General features: G+C 35.7%; 1 protein-coding gene across 1 annotated transcript in view; it reads right to left on the bottom strand.

The window, feature by feature from the left end:
* LOC145675539 (uncharacterized) overlaps positions 1-14,977 on the bottom strand; it is a 29,132-nt gene extending 14,155 nt beyond the window's left edge. The window contains exon 1 of the mRNA XM_081746028.1: positions 14,672-14,977. The gene's annotated coding sequence lies outside the window, so the exon portion shown is untranslated. The remainder of the gene's footprint in view (positions 1-14,671) is intronic.
* Positions 14,978-18,150: the final 3,173 nt, after the last annotated feature.

Below are 18,150 nucleotides of genomic sequence, written 5' to 3'. Positions count from 1 at the left end.
CATTTTTCTTTCGGAAAGCGGGTAATTAGGTCTTACCAACCGTGAAAACAGAATTTTAAAATTCGAACCAGAAGTACTCGAAAAAATTTGCAAACTTCGACATTTCAGATAAACTGACGTTCATTTGTTAATTTATGTACAAAAAGATATGCATCTGCAAATCAAACTATAATAACATATAGTTTATTTATATCCCTATGAGCATACTACAACAAGAATTTTACCTCTACATGTCTCCATAGCTGAATGTTGGGACTTCAAATTTGACCATTTCCCTAGTTTCCTACAATTCATGAATTATACTTCCCGTCTTTGATGGCCCATTCCTTGACGGGAATATTTTTTCGACAAAACAAAAAATGGGTCTCTCAGAAACATGTCTTGTGGCTATAAAAAAAGTTTCAACAATAACTGAAATGATGATGGTAGAATTTTATTTTTTTCTGCCTGAGTTGAAATGGAAGGCACCGCATATATTCGATTTAAGATATTTTTTTAGTAATGTTGCTGTTCGTTGGTTCTTCGTTACGTCGCTACCACTGGTGGCATAATTTTTGTAACAGAAGTGGGGCCACTGTTGTTTGTCGTAGCGGCGCTGCCAATTTTTGGCGATATGTCGAAAGTTGCCCATCGGTGACCCGCCAACGCTTACGTCAAGGGGAATTGTGTTTGAAAAATAAGAGAATAAAGAAGTATTTTATTCATGAAGTCCCTTGGCACCCCTAAAGTTTGAAACGGTAAATCAGATGTGAAAACCGAAAACACGTATTCCTCATTTCAAAGGTACCTGGTATCGACGTAAAAGCATTTGTCCCAAGGTCTTCTGTTAGGTTCACACAAAATTTGAAAATGGCAAGGGGAATCAAGTGTTATATCATTTAAAAGTATTGCTAAAAGAAAGAATGATGGTAAGATTCTCGAATCCCCATGCTAAACTTGTGCAAAATAACGATCAAGATGCTAATAAATCTTTCACTGAAAACTCTGGCCACCTGTAGAAATGTGAAATTGTGAAACCGATATCAGAAGAGGTAGACACTTGTATTACCTTTGCAAAAGAATAATGCACGAAGGTAAAATAAAAAGTGCCCGATTTTAGGTTTCTACATCACTAACGTTAAATTCTAAATTCCACGTCGTGCCCTTTATGTTAAAGGAAAGGTAATTATGATTTATGATTAATGGTAGAATACAGAAATGGAAGGAATCCTACTGGGGCTAGCCCTTACGTAACCAAGTGATTGGAAAAGGTAAAAGCAAAACAAACAAAAAGAAACGGTGGATATTGCCAAAGCTTATGCCGGATTGTCTCTTGTACCCATATATAAAACTCATCTTGCCCCATCGTTCCTTAAAGGATCAGCAAATACACGTTTTCCAGCTTTGACATCTGTTCCACCCCTTCAGACTTATAGGGATGTCAACGGACTTTGTGGATTCTTTATTCTTTTATTTTTCAGATACAACTCCCCTCATACCGTAAGAGTCGGTGGAACAACGATAGACAACTTTCGATCCCTCGCAAGAAATTATCGGCACCTCTGCGACGATCCGCGCTGCCTCAATTAAATTTTGAAAATAACACCACCAGTGGCAGAGACGCGACGAAACACCAACGAACAACAAAATTATTCCTACGAAATATGCTAAATCAAATATATGCGTGATTTGTTTACATTCAGATGTATCTTACACTAAGAAAGTACCCTGGGACGCCACGGAAACGATGGAGCAAACCTCGTTTGCAGAAGGATAAATCATTGAGGTCTTAATTTAACCGATCAGACAAATCCGTATATCCCGAGTTCTATTAGAAGGTACAATGAACCATTTCAGATTTATTACTTCCTGGTATTGTACCTGGTGGGTGTGCAAAATTTGGGTAAATTTCTCGACGTGCACCTTCCGAGCCTCTGCTCTTTAGTACAATTTTAAACTGACGTAGCGTGGGCAATCAAAACTTAATCCACGACACACTGACACACCAAACACAGTGACCCATTGACCCGCTGAGACACATTTTGATCCACCACCCATTATGAATCACTGTGCCCTATTGTGACCAATTCCGACCCACTAAAACTCACCGAAAACTCTGACCCATTATGCACGCCTTCCTCTCTGCTGACTAAAGAGGTTACACTTGTAATAAAACTATTATATTTCCAGCAGGTAGCTCCTTTAAATACGTAAAGGCTGCATCACAAATGCCAAGTCGTGAGTCCTATCGCTATTATTATAATTGCTAATATCAAAATCCAAAACGGCCTGTACTCCTTTTCTCATTAGAATCAAATAGAAAAAAGAAAAATAGAGGTGTTGAAAGTAAAACGTGGACACATTCACCAGTGTTCAGATGAACATGCCTACAATGCAGTGAGCAGAATGGGTCGATAGGTCGTAATAGTTCGATGAGTTAGTGTGTGTCACGGTGAGTAGTGTTTCGCATTGGGTCACGTGCTGTTGACCCACGATCCACTGACCCAATTAGGCCTACAAATGTTGACCCATTTGATCCACCGACCCACTCTTTCTGATTTTAACATGCCTTATTTCTTAAACATACACCAACTCAAGTTTTCTCGATTGCGAAGATTGGCTTGAAACACATACTGGTTCAGATGGCTATTTCTTCTCACGGTGAAAAATTGATATGATTAAAAATTGTACAGAAAGTGCACATCTTAAAGTGAAAACAACCTACCTACAAAGTTATTAGAAACGCTTTCCCGAAAAGTATGAAGTCGACAATAATTTCGATAATTTTTGACATTTTTCAGATCTACCCTTGATCCTCTTAAGATGGGAATAAATTTGGATGTAAACACCACTGGGAAAATCACTATTCATCTTAACCACCAAGAAAACTATGATAACACACTACGATAAGTCGTTTTACATTATTTCTACAGGTCACTCCTTCCAACTTCCATAACTTGGCGTATCTTGAAGTTGCTCCAGACATTCCGGAGATACGCTAGAATATGCATTTATCCACATACATTAACATACGTGTAACTCTGTGAGTAACGCCTTCGATGCTGCCCTTGTAAACTCAGAATCCAGCCGACATGCTCGTTCACGCCTAAACGTGGCATTAAATGCCAATGCGCCTGTAATCTAATAGTTTTACAACCAAAATTATAAATTCGACGCTAATCTCAGTCAACTGAGACATTTTACTTTCCACCCCTTTCACTCCACAGTAATAACGAAGTTTTTGATTCCTATTAAATATAAACACCTTCCTACCAAGCCAGAGTACTAATGGAAGCTAAACTTAGACATAAATGATACAGGGAGTGTCGAAAATCAATTTAGGCACCCCTAGAACTATGGATTCCATACTAATACCAGTTGTTTTGATTATTTTTATCAAGTCACTATTTCTACCAACAAAGGGACACTAATGGCTTGAAAACAAATTTCTCCAGTAGTGTTGCTATTTATCTCGGTGATCCCGAAACTATTGACTCTACACTAATATCAATCTTTAAAATCACTGTATATATTACTCCCTTCCACTCTCCCTTATGAGCTAGGGGTCTTGCCTCTATTACAAGCTGAACTCAAACTAAAAGGTCCTCCGATCTGCTCTTAATGAACCTGCAGACAACGAAAGATGCGGATTCGAAACATTAATGATTCTCAATTATTTTTACATTTCGCAATTTGACACACCCTTTCAGGGTGCTAATGGGGGCTTACCTGACATGGTATCTGTAGTACCACTCTTTATCTAAGTGACACAAAACAGTCTAATTTTTATCATTTTTACGTCTGCCTCCTCTCATAAAAAGGAAATACGGTAAAGCTGTGGGTTAATTTGTACTAAAATGGTATTACCACTGCTACCAGTTAACTTACCGACGCTGAAAACATACGGTTCGACACTAACATCGGTCGATTTCGATATATTGTCGTCACTGCGTAACCTTCTGGGCGCTACTGGATAGAGATGGGAACGAAACGAGTTAAAACTGGACTGAACTCGCATTCGAATCAATTTAGATTCGTTTCAAAAGTAATTGTCACGAGCTCCGAGCCCAGTCGCTGTTTTTGAGTTCGAGTATCGAGTCGAGTCGTCTTTGATAAATGGCTCGCTCGTTTTAATTCTTTTGAAATTATGACCTCATTAAACTTGGAAGTGACAGACATGAGAAATGTAAGCAGTTCTGTTGAGTACTTTTAGTGTTCCTCACGAGAGGGAACAATTCTAACATCACGTCTCGTCTCAATAACGAAACAACAAGATTTTTTTTTAGCAAGTCAGCTTCAAATGACGTGAGAACCAATATAAGTATACAGGGTGAACCTGAAAGGAGTGCAAAAACTCTGGGAGATGACTCATGACATCAAAAATAGACCAAACGTCATCTTGCATATTGTCGAATTCCGCAACATGTAAGATTGACAGGGGTACAATCTTGAAATCGAATATCGACTCGTGACAATTGGAACGGAACAGAATGATGTGCACATACTTCAAGAGGTCATTAATGACATCAAAAGAAGGCAAAACGTATTCTGTATGTCGTCGAATTCCGTGAAGTGTACGAGTGACAGGAGTGGATCAGAAAGATGTGCACCGCACACGACCACTAACATCTCAACAGAAGGCTTTCGTCGTGGCGAATGACGTCACATAAAGTAGTGACAAGTAGGCGCACACCGTACAGTATGCTGGGCAGCGTTGGCCAGCTGAACACCAGAGTTAAAAAACAAGTCGTTTTACAGAAATCTATTTTTGTATATATATATATATATATATATATATATATATATATATAAAACGATACGCACTGTGTGCTAAGAGGAGAAAAGAGAAAGAATTAGAATTTCGATTCCATCATATTAAAACTGTTATGTTCGGGGGAGAATAATAATAAGAAGAAACATACGTATCATAAAAAATCTTAAAAAATTATATTTCAGACAAATCTCAAGAGAGCGTTTAAACATTCTCTTACTACCTAGTAATATTTAAAACAGGTTCTTTTAAAATCTTTGTATCATGCAAGATAGCGTAGAGAAATTTTCGTTTAGAAAACATATCTCAATAGGAAGAAATTATGTTTCAAAGAGGAATATTTAACATTAGCTTATCTTCTGACTACTTGATGAATCAAGCAAATTGATACAAAGCATGAAACAGGCCTGAGAAATTTAGTATTTGGAGAATAGAAAAAGTAATGTCCAGGATACAGAAATTTCTCCTGTCACCTTCGAAACGAGACGAGCAGTGTATGTTTCAATAAGAAGTGAGACGAGAAGTATATGATTTAAATGTCGGCATATTACACTCATAGTGAATATCTCGTGACGCGGGAGCGTTCTCACAATTTCCAGATAAAATTAAGAAGGAAACCAGGACATACATTTATAAAACGAGAAGAGAAAGATATCTTCGAGAATCAAATCGAGACGAGAAGCCAACAATTAATTTAAGAGACGACAGGAAAAAACTATTTCTCGTCTCGTCTCTTAAGCATTACTATGCAAACTTACCACTAATTAAATCAAGTCTTCCGTATTAGAAACGAGGGAGAAGATTGATGGCTCAATAGTACAGTCTTCACATGTGATGTGAGGGCCTTGATTCAATTCCAAGTAGAGTAGTGTGCCCCACGACAAAGACGAGAAATAAGAATTTCTCGTATCGTAAATTTTTGTACAATTCTTGTCTAGTCTCGATTTTCGAAGAATTATCTAAAAAGTTTTTCTCGTCTCCTCTTGTCTCGTAAAGTAGTTTCTGGCCTCGATTCAGAAGAAATAAGCTGCTAACTTTATGTTGCTTGATTCTAATTGGGAAGAGTAGTACAAATCTGTTTTGAGATGTAATTGGGAGACGAAACCAAATAAAGTAAAATATGAATTTTAGCTTTCTTATTCAGAACCGAGATTATATGAGACATACATTGTAGATCTTGTAATCGATTCTTGGGTCGTGTTCGGGCTGCCATTTATTTGTAATTGCCTGGTCGAGTTGCTGTTTGTGGCTGTGTCCTCCGTTGTCCTACCAATGAGTATCTTCCGGAGACCTGGACTTACCTGAATAAGACTTTGAAGGATCTATCCAAGAAGGGATTACAAAATAATTTTCGAGTTGCTCATTGGTCTCAATGATGAGATGAACATTGGGCGCCGAGAAGTTCGGACGCTTCGTCTCGAGAACCTCACGGACGAACAGACTGTCCTCCAGACCATAACACACACAAACATCACTCATACACACAACGAAAACACACTGGGTTAAATGGCTATACTTACTTATTAGAATACTATTAAAAAGAAAAATAAGGAAGAGAAACTATCACAACACTAACACTGCACATGCTCAAATATTTCCATTACTAAAATCACACTTAAATTTTTCACTGTACTACAGGCCTTCGTCGCTTTATATATTAAATTAAGATTGAGGATTAAAATAATGATTCCACTAAATATGCTTTTGTCACACCATTAATAGACTTGGAGGAGTAGCACTGGGGAAAGTGTCGCCGGGATAATCCCACGGAGTAATATGTTTGCTGCTCAAAAAATCATCAAACGTCGACGTTAATCCTTGGTAAAAATAGTCCTTGTCGACGTTAATTCTTGATAATCTCCAACGTGGAATGATAATGCTGGAGGACGCGTTTATAACTTTGACGCACAAGGTATGTGAACGTGGGACTTAGTGATTGGGGCTAGCCGTAAGAAAACGTCCTTCACCGGCTAATAGCTTGCGTCCATTAGCTCATCATGATATTTGTTGCTCGAGTTACTGCGTAGTTTGCTCGTTAGCTCGAGCGACGTGCGTAGTTACTGCCTCGAAATGTGGAGTAACACTCCTCGAAATCACAGGTCCGAGATACGAGCTGCATTGATCAAAAGATCAATGCTGGCAGTTCATTCTCAAAAGTACTCAGGTTAAATCACCTGTATGTACATGCAAAAGAATACGGAAAGAATTGATGTTAATTTTAGTCCACTTGCCACGATGCACTGGACATTGCGATAATTAGAGCGTGTGAACGTACAAATAACGAAATGGTAAAATGAAGTGGCTGGCATCATTCTGGCTGGCGAAAATCTGGTTAACTAGTATTTCCATAAATGATGAGAAATTTCACTTCAGTTCCAAATAACTAGAATATATACTGTGCATATTAATAAATCAGGGAGAAACACTGAAAAGCTTCGTCCCTCACTGAAACGTTCTCACCACGAGCTAACCTTTCAAATATATATATGAAAACACTATGAAAGACTTCTTTGTCCAATTGCTTGGGAAGAAAAACAGTTCCCATCGAAGAAAGAACTTAGTTGCGGCGCAGAATATAGTATAAATCGAAAAAATAACTACTGTCTTTACGAAATATTCAGAGCGTCTACAAAAAATACTTCTGTAACCTGGTGGCGCTTATACTCTACTGTTTAAAGTGGAATTCGAACCCGAAATCTCATACAGAGAAAGCTCACACGCTTTCACTACATTAACAGTCAGGGCTAAGATAATCAATGCTATATATAAATAAATCAGTGATTATCGCGAAACTTAGTAAGACTGTCGCAGAATTCAATAAAATTTACATCTTGTAACCAACACTCTTAACAACTAGTGTGGACAACGCCAAACCATCAAAATCGGAATGTGTGTGTAGGACTGAAAAGAAAGAAGAAAAACTTCGCATTGGAATGTTTTGACAGAATTCACATACATGAACATTCGTGGTTATTAAATAAAGTGGATTTATGTATACAAAGTTTTCAGATCATAATAACCCTAGTTGTTTTTGTCTTTCTTGAATATTTGAACCATTTTCGTCGTAAATTTTGTTGTACACCACGGACTCCCATATTAGCAGATCACCCGATAATTACATATGAATTATCGTAATTAATTTGCAAACTACTGAGAATAGTGTCATTTTATTCAACCTTCAATATCTCATTACTGGGTGGGGTATTTAAAATATCTTAAGTGGAGAAAAATTTCTTTCGTTTCAGGATTTTGCACTCTGAATTCCATATACAAATGAAAATAATAGTATTTAAGTAACCACACCAACTCACTGGCCTTCTTAACCACATAAATTACTGAAGCTTGTTTTTTTTTTTAAGTTGTTATTGATATTTAGTTCAGTTACTTCTATTTATAATTAGTATGTGGTAAACAAATATGGCTATCCATTGTGAATGTTCCATTATACATTAAAAATAACCATCCCTCTTTTATTTTTTCAATCCTGTAGGCTTGTTGATACATACTAGCAGCCTAGCGGGTGTATATATTCAACACTTTTGAAATTCATGCACTAGACAAACTACATTACTAAGAGATATGTTGGTTTGCAACTGAAATTAGTGTATAAATACATGTCATAAGGCCTCTGTGGTGAAGAGGGAATATGAGAAGCTAATATTTTAGCTATAGTTTATACCAGTAGCTATATTTTACTATTTTCCGAAAGTACCTTAAGTTGGACATGGAAAGCATTCATCTCAAAACATTCATCATCATATCGCTCAATCTCTTTGGAATATGGTACATGTTTTTATACGTGTAAAGTCAATATAACAATTCATTCTTTAAACAGACTTTCCTATGTGTTAATGTTAATTTAAGGAAACTGTTTTTAATATTATTATTATTATATTTCTTGCTACACTTTACCATTCTTTCCGCGAGTCGTTCACCACTCCACTCCCCACAATAGCCGTGCCGGGCAAGTAACCAATAACATGTGAGTTACTAGCTTTTATCTATTGCTTCCTGATCACAACTCAGTGTTAGGATAACTATGGATAGACGCAGAGCCGTAACTACTTTATGGGAGCTGGAAGGCTATTCTGCAACTGCAGCTAGCAGGCGAGTACATATCCGGGCCTCTACAGGAAGGTGATAAATTCGGCAATTTGGTGCTTTAGCTCAGAACGGTAATTTACGATCTCCTGGTCGTCCTCATGTGTCTACGAGGCGGAGTAAGCGAGATTAGTAGACGATGACAGGTTATACTTACTAAGGACGTGTAGACAGCTAAGAAAATCTTTCACTTTACTCGTACTAAGCAGCCAGCTCTGCAAATGTTTCGTCATGCTGGGTTACGTGTCCGTGTTGCTCGCGTTTGTATATGCGAATGTGTGTCGCAACTAGGATAAGTAGTTTTCTCAGATGAATCCATATTGATAACACCCAATGAGGGACGCTGTTTTGTGTACCCAATATCACCCTGAATAAGTGGCTGCATGCTATCGCAGTGGCCATGTATCTGTTTTATGCTGGGGTTGGATTTCCAATCGCGGTGCAGGACAGCTTCACAGAATTGAAGGACATCTGGACAGTGCTCACTACTTAGACATTATGAGTAACATCATGGTGTCATCCCTACAAGTATTTCAGCCGGACGGTGTAATTCATTTTCAGCAAGAAAAGTCGCCAATACGTACTTCCCTTGTAGTTCAGGAATGTTCGCAGGGCAGCCTGAGATTGATTTAATTGACAGGCCGCCTCGTGGAGCAGACCTCAATCCCATGGAAACTATGTGGGCAGGGGTGAAGCGTATTCTAAGGGACAGTTGGCTTGAGGCAAATCCACCAAAAACACAAGATGACTTGTGGGGCCTTATTTCAGAGACATGGCTGGAGGTAAGGGAGGCGAGAGATTTGTAACCCAATTAAGAGATACCATGTCCAGAAGAATGGAGTATGTAAAAATTTTAGAAGGGCCTTGGACACAATATTAATGTCCCCACTTTTACTCCCAAAAACAGCCCTTTTCAGGGCTACGCAAACGTTTCTGAAAATATATTTAGAAGTAAATCTCGCATCCGATTTTTGTGCAATTCTACTACTAAAAAAATTCCTGTGGGCCTTGAACTCAAAACCTCATCATTGGTAATCCCATAGGGTAACATTCATAAGTCCTAAAAGGCATAAGTTTGAAATATATAAGTACCAGATGTTAGGTCTTGTGCAGTTTAGGACTAGTGCCACAAAATTATTTTTACGATATGTGCCGTTTAGGTCTTATGTCATTTAAGACGAGTGCAGCGAAATGATTTTTAGGTCTTATGATGTTTAGGATTAGGTCTTGCGGCTTTTTCATTCATTTGCCTTAATTCTTAAATACGCAACCACCAGACGAAATTACGACGATGAAGTAACTAGTTGGCAATAATGATACGAACGTAGCAAATCCCAACAATAACAGCTATATTTGTACTACTAAAATTATTATCATCATCTGTTCTGCAGTTATACATGAATTACATATAACAACGTATTTCATTCTAAGAACTAATTACATAAGCGATTAAGTTACTATATTTTGTATTGCATGTTAAGTTACTACACATGCAATACAGTTACTATATTTCATAGTGTAGTGTGTATCGATAGAGTTGATATTATAAACCAGAAAAAGCAACAAATAACGCTAAATTACTAATACAATTTGCCACACAATTCGTTTGCAGAAACCAATACATAGTCATTTAGAAGTGTAGCCTGCAAACATTTCTAGGAGACCCGGCTTTCTTCATATTAAAAGCAATCCAAAAGCGTATTTCCAAATTACTAAAGCTTCAATAAGACAACGAATATATACATATTTCACACGTACATAAACACAAATATTATTGTTGTTGTTATTACATTTTCAGTTTGTTACACTTTCCAAATTTCGGTCTTGACAATACGTGAATTTAAAAAACACAGCTTGTAAAGAATATTATTTACAATTCTAGAAATATAGGAATATACTTCGAGAACTTAAATGACATTCTGTAATGAGAATGATGAGAAGGAACTTTCAATATGACAAATAGCTTCAAATAAATAAACTACATAACTTATTATTTCACAGTTTTCATAATTTGGTTAACATTCCGATATATAATACTGACGATCTGTGAACATAAATCAGATGTTATATTTTAAACATAATAGTTACTTATGTTATGCAATTATTATATGGGTATACATATACGTCTGATTTATTTTATTGTAATTATTTTATATAATTTTCATACGTTGAGAGAAATAAAATTTCATACACCTTTTTTGACCCAAACGGGATTCGAACTCATGACTTTACGATTTGACACGTCGCTTTCTAACACTGTGCTAACACGACGACTCTGCCTACGTTCTTTCTAAAGAAATATACCTGAATTTCCTTTTTTATTCGTTGCAAATTCTGTAGCATTTCTTTTTACTACGGATGGGAGAAGTTTGTTCTCTGTCTTTCTTTTCATAGGAAAGGTTCCTTTACATATCTAAATGTTCTTTTACGTATGGAAAGCTACATAACCAACAAGCATGTGCTGACATTCGTAAAAGGTTCCGAAGTATTGTATCATTAAATATTTCAATCAATGTTGCTTTTGTCTACACTTAATAAGAAGTATTATTACATTTCACATAAACTAAAAGCACATCTGAAAAATTTTTCTCGATTGCAAAGGTTGGCTTGCAGGTTCTAAATTGGTTTGCGTTTTTCCGAAATTACCCGAAGTTGCACTTAGAAAATTTTTACCTCGAAACAGCAATAAGGATTAGCGTCATTCACTAAGAAAGAGCGTGTACACTTTGTGTTAATTATTTTTCTTTTTAAATAGATAATAGTTTACAACAGCAACTTCTCATCTCCCGTGCACATGGATACTTCTTACTGTTGTAGTACCTACAGAGATGATTCAATATTACGTACAATTGCTAATAAAACACATAACAAACCCAGATTATGTTGTGTTCACACTCCAACACGGAATGTGAATTCAGCATGATGTCGGTTTGTTGTGTGTTCTATTACCAGCTGTACATGAAATAGAATCATTTTGTAGGTAGTACAACTGTATGAAGTATCCAAGTGCACGGGACTTGCGATGTGTTTACAATTCTCCCACACATAGTCATACGTTAAGTACAATGGCACATTATTATTCTTTCCATATGATATAAAAACTGATATTCCTACAAAAACACCTTAAGTACAAGGGCAATTTCAAGAATGCAATAAAAAAGGGAGGAAGTACAAGAGCAATTATTTTTTCGAATACAGTATAGAAAAACACATATTAAATACAGGGGCAAATTTTAGGAATGAAACGAAAAGAGAATAAGGACCAGTAAGCATTCGTTTTCACATATCGTAAGAGGGGCTTACTTTGCACAAAACATGAAGAGTTTCCTAGTCCTCTGTCGGAACAACCATGTACAGCAAACAGAAAGTTTGAACTGCCACCGTAAGACAGAACAACTAACTGTATTTTGCCTATAATATTTGTAGCTAACATCAGTTCTAATTACCGTGAGGGTTCGTTGTTGTAGAGGTATGGAAAGCAGACACTGTAAAGGCTGCCAAAATTTGAAAAATATCACGTACAAGGATTTCCGTAAAATTTAAGTCAGTTTCGTAGAATACTACTGTATATAATAAAACTTTGACGCAATAGTTGAAATGTGAAACGTTTTAAAGTCTTAAAAAAAGTAAAACTGGAAGAAGGTGGTTTCAGCCTCTAATCGGAGTTACTTTGCACAGGTTCAAAATACCTCTTAAATAGGAAATTATTATTTCTGGAACTTCCTGCATTCTAAAATTAGGTAGATGTGGAAATGAATTTCTTGTTGGAAGATAAATTATGAACAGTAGTGGATCTAGAATAGTAGTATGAGAGGGGCTTCACTCACAAAGGCTTTGGTCTTTTTTTTTTTTTTTTTTTTTTTAGAAACAACTAGATTTTTGGGATGGCTTGCAACACGCATAAGAATGACTAGCATTACGTTTTTTCTTTTTTTCTTTTTTTTTTTTTTTTTGAAAAAGAAATCATGCAATTTGGGTGGACTTCAGGCTGAAAGTCCCATATCCCGTAAATCTTCCATTAATTACAGTTGGGGGGATATTCTTGGACATAAGGAATAAATAAGGCCAATTAGTTTACAAGGACTTTTTTTTTCTCTTCCTGAGTTGGCATTTGTGTGGGACATATGCTAAACTATTAGAATGTGGTTCCTGTGCGTGTAACAGTAAATACTTAATTTTCATCAGAAATATTGGTAATTCATACTAAGTATCGTTTCCAGTAACCTCATTCTAATATAAATATTTGTAAACTGTATGCAGTTTCGTGTAGAAAGTAAAATGTATAAATACTGAAAAGAAAACATTGCACAGAAAGTTTTATTCGTATCTTAAATTTATATTCATTCATATCAATATATTCATATTTGTCTTTCTTCGTAACACGGGGAGTTTTTCTCGTATACTATATCTGAGAAAGTTTCCGGAAATCCAGGTTTTATTACATTTCTTTAGTCAAAATCATATTCGTAAATAGAATTTTACTCTTGCACAACTAACACTTAACCTTTTTGCATCACATATAAACTTATTACTTGTTTCAATTGAAATAGTATGCTATAAAGATATTTTTCAAAAAACAATCTCACTCTACTTGCGTGCTCTTAACATGTTCGGATACCTTCGCATAAAAATTGAAATGGAATCTTTCAGTTTTATGCCCCACGCTTATCCCGGTTAGGCTAAAGCAAATGCTGATTATGAGAAATAAATGAAATGGTGGAATGAAATCGGAAGAAACGGAGGAACCCCGAAAAAACCCACGAGCACGGTGTTGTCCACCACAAAGTCCACAAGGCACGAGCTGTGATCAAACAAGAAACCCCAAGCACCAGAGGTGAACGCTCTACCACTGTGCCACTGCGATCCCCACCTTCGCATAAAACTCATGGCTAACACCGCTGATGTTCATCAGTATAAACTGTAATTAGCAACTATAATTATTTGACTGCGTTAACAATATTTTTTTTATATCGATTGTAGTGAACTGTGCTGTACTTGACACGTTAATCACACAAATCTACTTTTATATCGTTCTTCTATCGAGATATGCCAGCTACGGAAGTAAAGTCTTTCCACGTGTGCAATCGCTTTCAAATATCCAAGTCATTAAACAAAATACATTCTTTTTACCTATTCAGACGTTTCCTTAGCAAAGGAAATCTTTTAATTTAAGCCACACTTGATGTGCACAGATCGATGTAGAACAGAAAGGAAAACTAAACACAATTTGAAAAAAAAAAAATCCGTATTTAGTATTGGTAATACAGCATTAAAAACAATATAAAGATATTAATAAAACGTGTATTTCAGATAAATAACTATGCAGAAACGAAAATAAACAAACACACAGTACAAACAACACACTAAAATTTTCTTTTCAAAAATCGGCAAGAGTTTACTTTCTGCCGACCAGTGACTGGAACCCATTCGTCTGAACTAATATAACCCACGCAAAATGTTACTGATAAGCACAAAAGGAATTCTTATCTAAAAATGTTCCAGGGTACAAGAACTATTAAAACAGAATATCCAAGACATACGGTAGCTAATATCAGTTTTTGTTTTTCCTTTAATAATCCTCCTTTAATTGTTCTTTAAAAAAAAAATAGTATATTTATATTCCTAGTAAATTCAAAATTAACGAAAGCAACTTTGCAAACAATTTATAAAGAAATAATGGAACTGAACTTAGGTGCTTTATTCTGAAGTGTGTGTTTCTCGCAAATGGAACAGTAAATTTGGGTTCTTATCTTCTACTTTGTTAAATACAAGTCGCAATCTACAGGACGAAATAGATAAACGAAAAATTTGAGGAGTTACCTGAAAAGTCTATAAGTGTATAGTGTTATATCACATGAAATTATTCTTGTTTACAACATCCTCTATTTTGGTGAGAATCTTCTAAGATACGTGGGGACTTGTGCGACAGTATAGCCCTGCTTTCACTTGGTCGAAAAACAAATCGACTCTCTGATTTTTACTGAATGTATCAACTCACTCGATTAATTTCTTTCGATTCTGTTCAATTATTCAACCAAAATTTTATTCTTCTTCACGTTTTTGATCTTCTCTTGTCGCACAGATCAACATACCCTAATTGTAAGGTTGGTAACAAAATGTAAAAACAAGCGTATCATGTTTTACAGCGCTTGCAGTGACATCTACTCTCACTGGAAGATGTATGTAACTACTTGCCAGCAGTGCAACTATCCATCTAAAGTATTCACCAAAATTTGCAGTGGATCCATAGTCGTAAATTAGTCACCAATAGTGGCAGTGTATCCATATAGAATTTAGGCACAATTTATAAATATTTCAAAATAGAAATAAAACAGTGTCCAAGCAGATCACAATGTTTTTATTACATTATCGATGTGTAACAGTTTCGCCAACTAAATCACTGACTTCATCAAACACCTTATCTATGACGTATTTGATGAAGCCAGAGGTGTATTTAGTTGGCGAAACTGTTATACATCGATATCTAAATAGAGACATCGTGATCTGCTTAGAAACTGTTATTTATATCTTCCATTAGAAAAAGAAGCTACCACGAACCAGATAAATACTTCCCCATGAAATTCGAAATTCGAAACTGTGTGATTTTCAAGAATTTTATCTTCAATCGATTATTTCAATCCTAAGTTATATTAAGAGCAGAAAGGTGTTTAGTGTATACACTATAGGTATAATTTTATCTACTGAGAATTTAGATAAATTTCTTATCGCGCTGTTTAATTGCTAACTCAATTATTAAAAAAAAAAAAAAGAACAGTCTGGCAATGAAATCGGACCTTCATCTTATAACGCCGGTGAGTAAATAATACGCTTTCAGTCCCTTTCCCATAGGCTTTGCACGGCTCTGAACACTGAATTATGGATGGTCTGGACAGGAATTGATTAGCCTATCAAAACGTACAGCCAAAGACCTTCTAACCAGCCACACAGTTTCATGGTTTCAATTTTATCGATTTCGTAACTGTTTTCGCACCAATTTCTTAATACATGTATATATATATACACTAAACAATTACACTATGATATAATATTAACACGAGTTTAGAATTAAGAGTGAAGAAAAAATTCAAAATTAGGACTACTTGGAGGTAGTTGTAGCTATTTAACATTAGTTAATATTGCAGTTTTCAATATACATTTTATTTACAGTAATATTTTCGGTATATCTTGTACAGGTGCACTCTATTCCATTCAAACGCGCAGGATAATTGATTTTTTTTTTTTTTACAAAAATAATCGTTATAGCACCCCGAAGCCAGGAATCAATAGATTTCTAGCCCAACACTAAAATAATCGCTAGACAATAATTCCCTAAAACACTTGAATTATCTATAGTCTACAAGGAACAAATTGTCCTATAGATAAGAATACTTAAAATATCTTACCTTGGCTGATAAATTCATAAATATTATCACTTGTAAAGCATCATCGTATTGTGTTGAAAACTTCCTCAGAGTGATGCGGTACCTCTGTGGTAGACTTTCACCTCTAGTGCCTGGGCTCAATGGTTCGATCTCAACTTGCACTAAGTGAACTTCGTGGTGGACAAACACCGTGTACATAGTGTTTTTTCGGAATTGTCTCGTTTCATACATTTTCTTCATTAAACCATTATCATCAGTGCCTCCGTTATACTTGGTGCATAATCATGTGGAAAAAAAAACACCTAAAACTGTCCACGTAAAATTTGAGTTTTATCTTGCGATATTCTGTAGAGCAGTTATAACTGCCTTTTGCAATTCGCAAGCTCTGCGAATATTGTTATGTAATGAGGCACCTAGATTATAATAAAGATCTTTTATTCCAGTACCGAAGTCAGTCGTGATCAGGAGACTAGACGGATTGTAAAAAAGAATCCAAATTACCACAGTTCTTTTATTTCACATTAGCACTACACACTTATTACATAACAAAACCACTTTTAGAAAATATCGTGTTATAGACTTACTTTTTACATATTACTGTTGGCTTTACTTTCCTTTATTCAATTTTACAGATAGAAAATCTTTACATTATCTATTGTTTTAAGAAATTTAAGTAATGATTATTTCCACCTGGAATTAAGATTGTAATACATATATAAATCTCGTTACAAAGGACAAAAATTCAATTAAATTGATTTCATTCAATTAAATTGAAACTGAAAGTCCAATCCCAGCTAATATTGAAAGCTACATAGGCAGTCGATAAATTTTTGCCAATTTCTACCAATACATTTAAGCAACTTTGGCTTCTTTATAAAACAACAGGCATTCAGGCATACAATTTGGTTTCGATACGTGTGTTTAGGGCTTAACATCCTTATGTAATACCGAGGTAAGAAGACTTCGCTTAAAGTGACATCCGAATCTCTACTGGGTTTACACTTGAAAGAAGGGTTGTGGTTCGACCGAGAATTGAACATGGGACGCCTTGATTAAAAGGTGAAAAGGAGATAAAACTAATGCATATGATTTGATATGTGGAAACGTCACAATTAAGCTTATACGATTTAAGGCATTTTTCGTTTTTTTTTTTTGTGTGTGTGTGTACACCAGTTGGTTTTTTGAAAAAAAACTGGTTTAAACCAGCCAACCCCGATATATACTTTAATATTTTTGAGATACATTGTGTACAAAATACTGTATAACACACTAAAAATCTATACTAATCAGTAGAAAATCGTTAAAAAAAATCACTACCTATAATATGAGGAGCAATGAAGAGAAAAATGTATACTGTGACCGGGACAAATATCCTCACTGCTGACGTCCCCATTAAACAACCAATTATGAATCAAAAGCCTATAAGTTATTAATGAAATTTTATTTCTTAAAGTAATATATTAGGTAGTCTAGAAAGCATTAAGCTTTTGACGCAAAAGGTGGCTTTAATGCCCTAAAATCTCAAAGTATACGAGTTGCATTGGATCAGGCCTAACAATTTTACAGCTCACATTTGAAACTATAGATGGTAAAAACTGTTGGAATTCTTATAATCAGGCGTAAGGTATAACACCGTGAAAATGAGTGAATTTTCCTCAGAACTGTAGTGTATTTTAACGTTTCACTTCGACAGTGGTTTAAATGCTGAGCAAGTCCGTGAAGAAATTTAATTGTTTGTGGTCAAGATCTCTTACCAAAGCAAATCAGAAGATGGTTCAATTGCCTTCGTTCTGGAAATTAGACGAGCCAAGATGCTCCTTGCATTCGGCGACCGATCAGGACAAAAGTGAATTGTATTTTTTGGCAAAAGTCAAGCAAGATCGGCATGTAAGCAGTCATGACATCGCCACGGATCTT

The sequence above is a fragment of the Thermobia domestica genome, chromosome 18, assembly GCF_964235325.1.
Source record: "Thermobia domestica chromosome 18, izTheDome1.hap1.1, whole genome shotgun sequence".
NCBI lineage: Eukaryota > Metazoa > Arthropoda > Insecta > Zygentoma > Lepismatidae > Thermobia > Thermobia domestica.
Note: the sequence above shows the minus strand (reverse complement) of the source record. Positions and strands in the feature narration are given on the sequence as shown.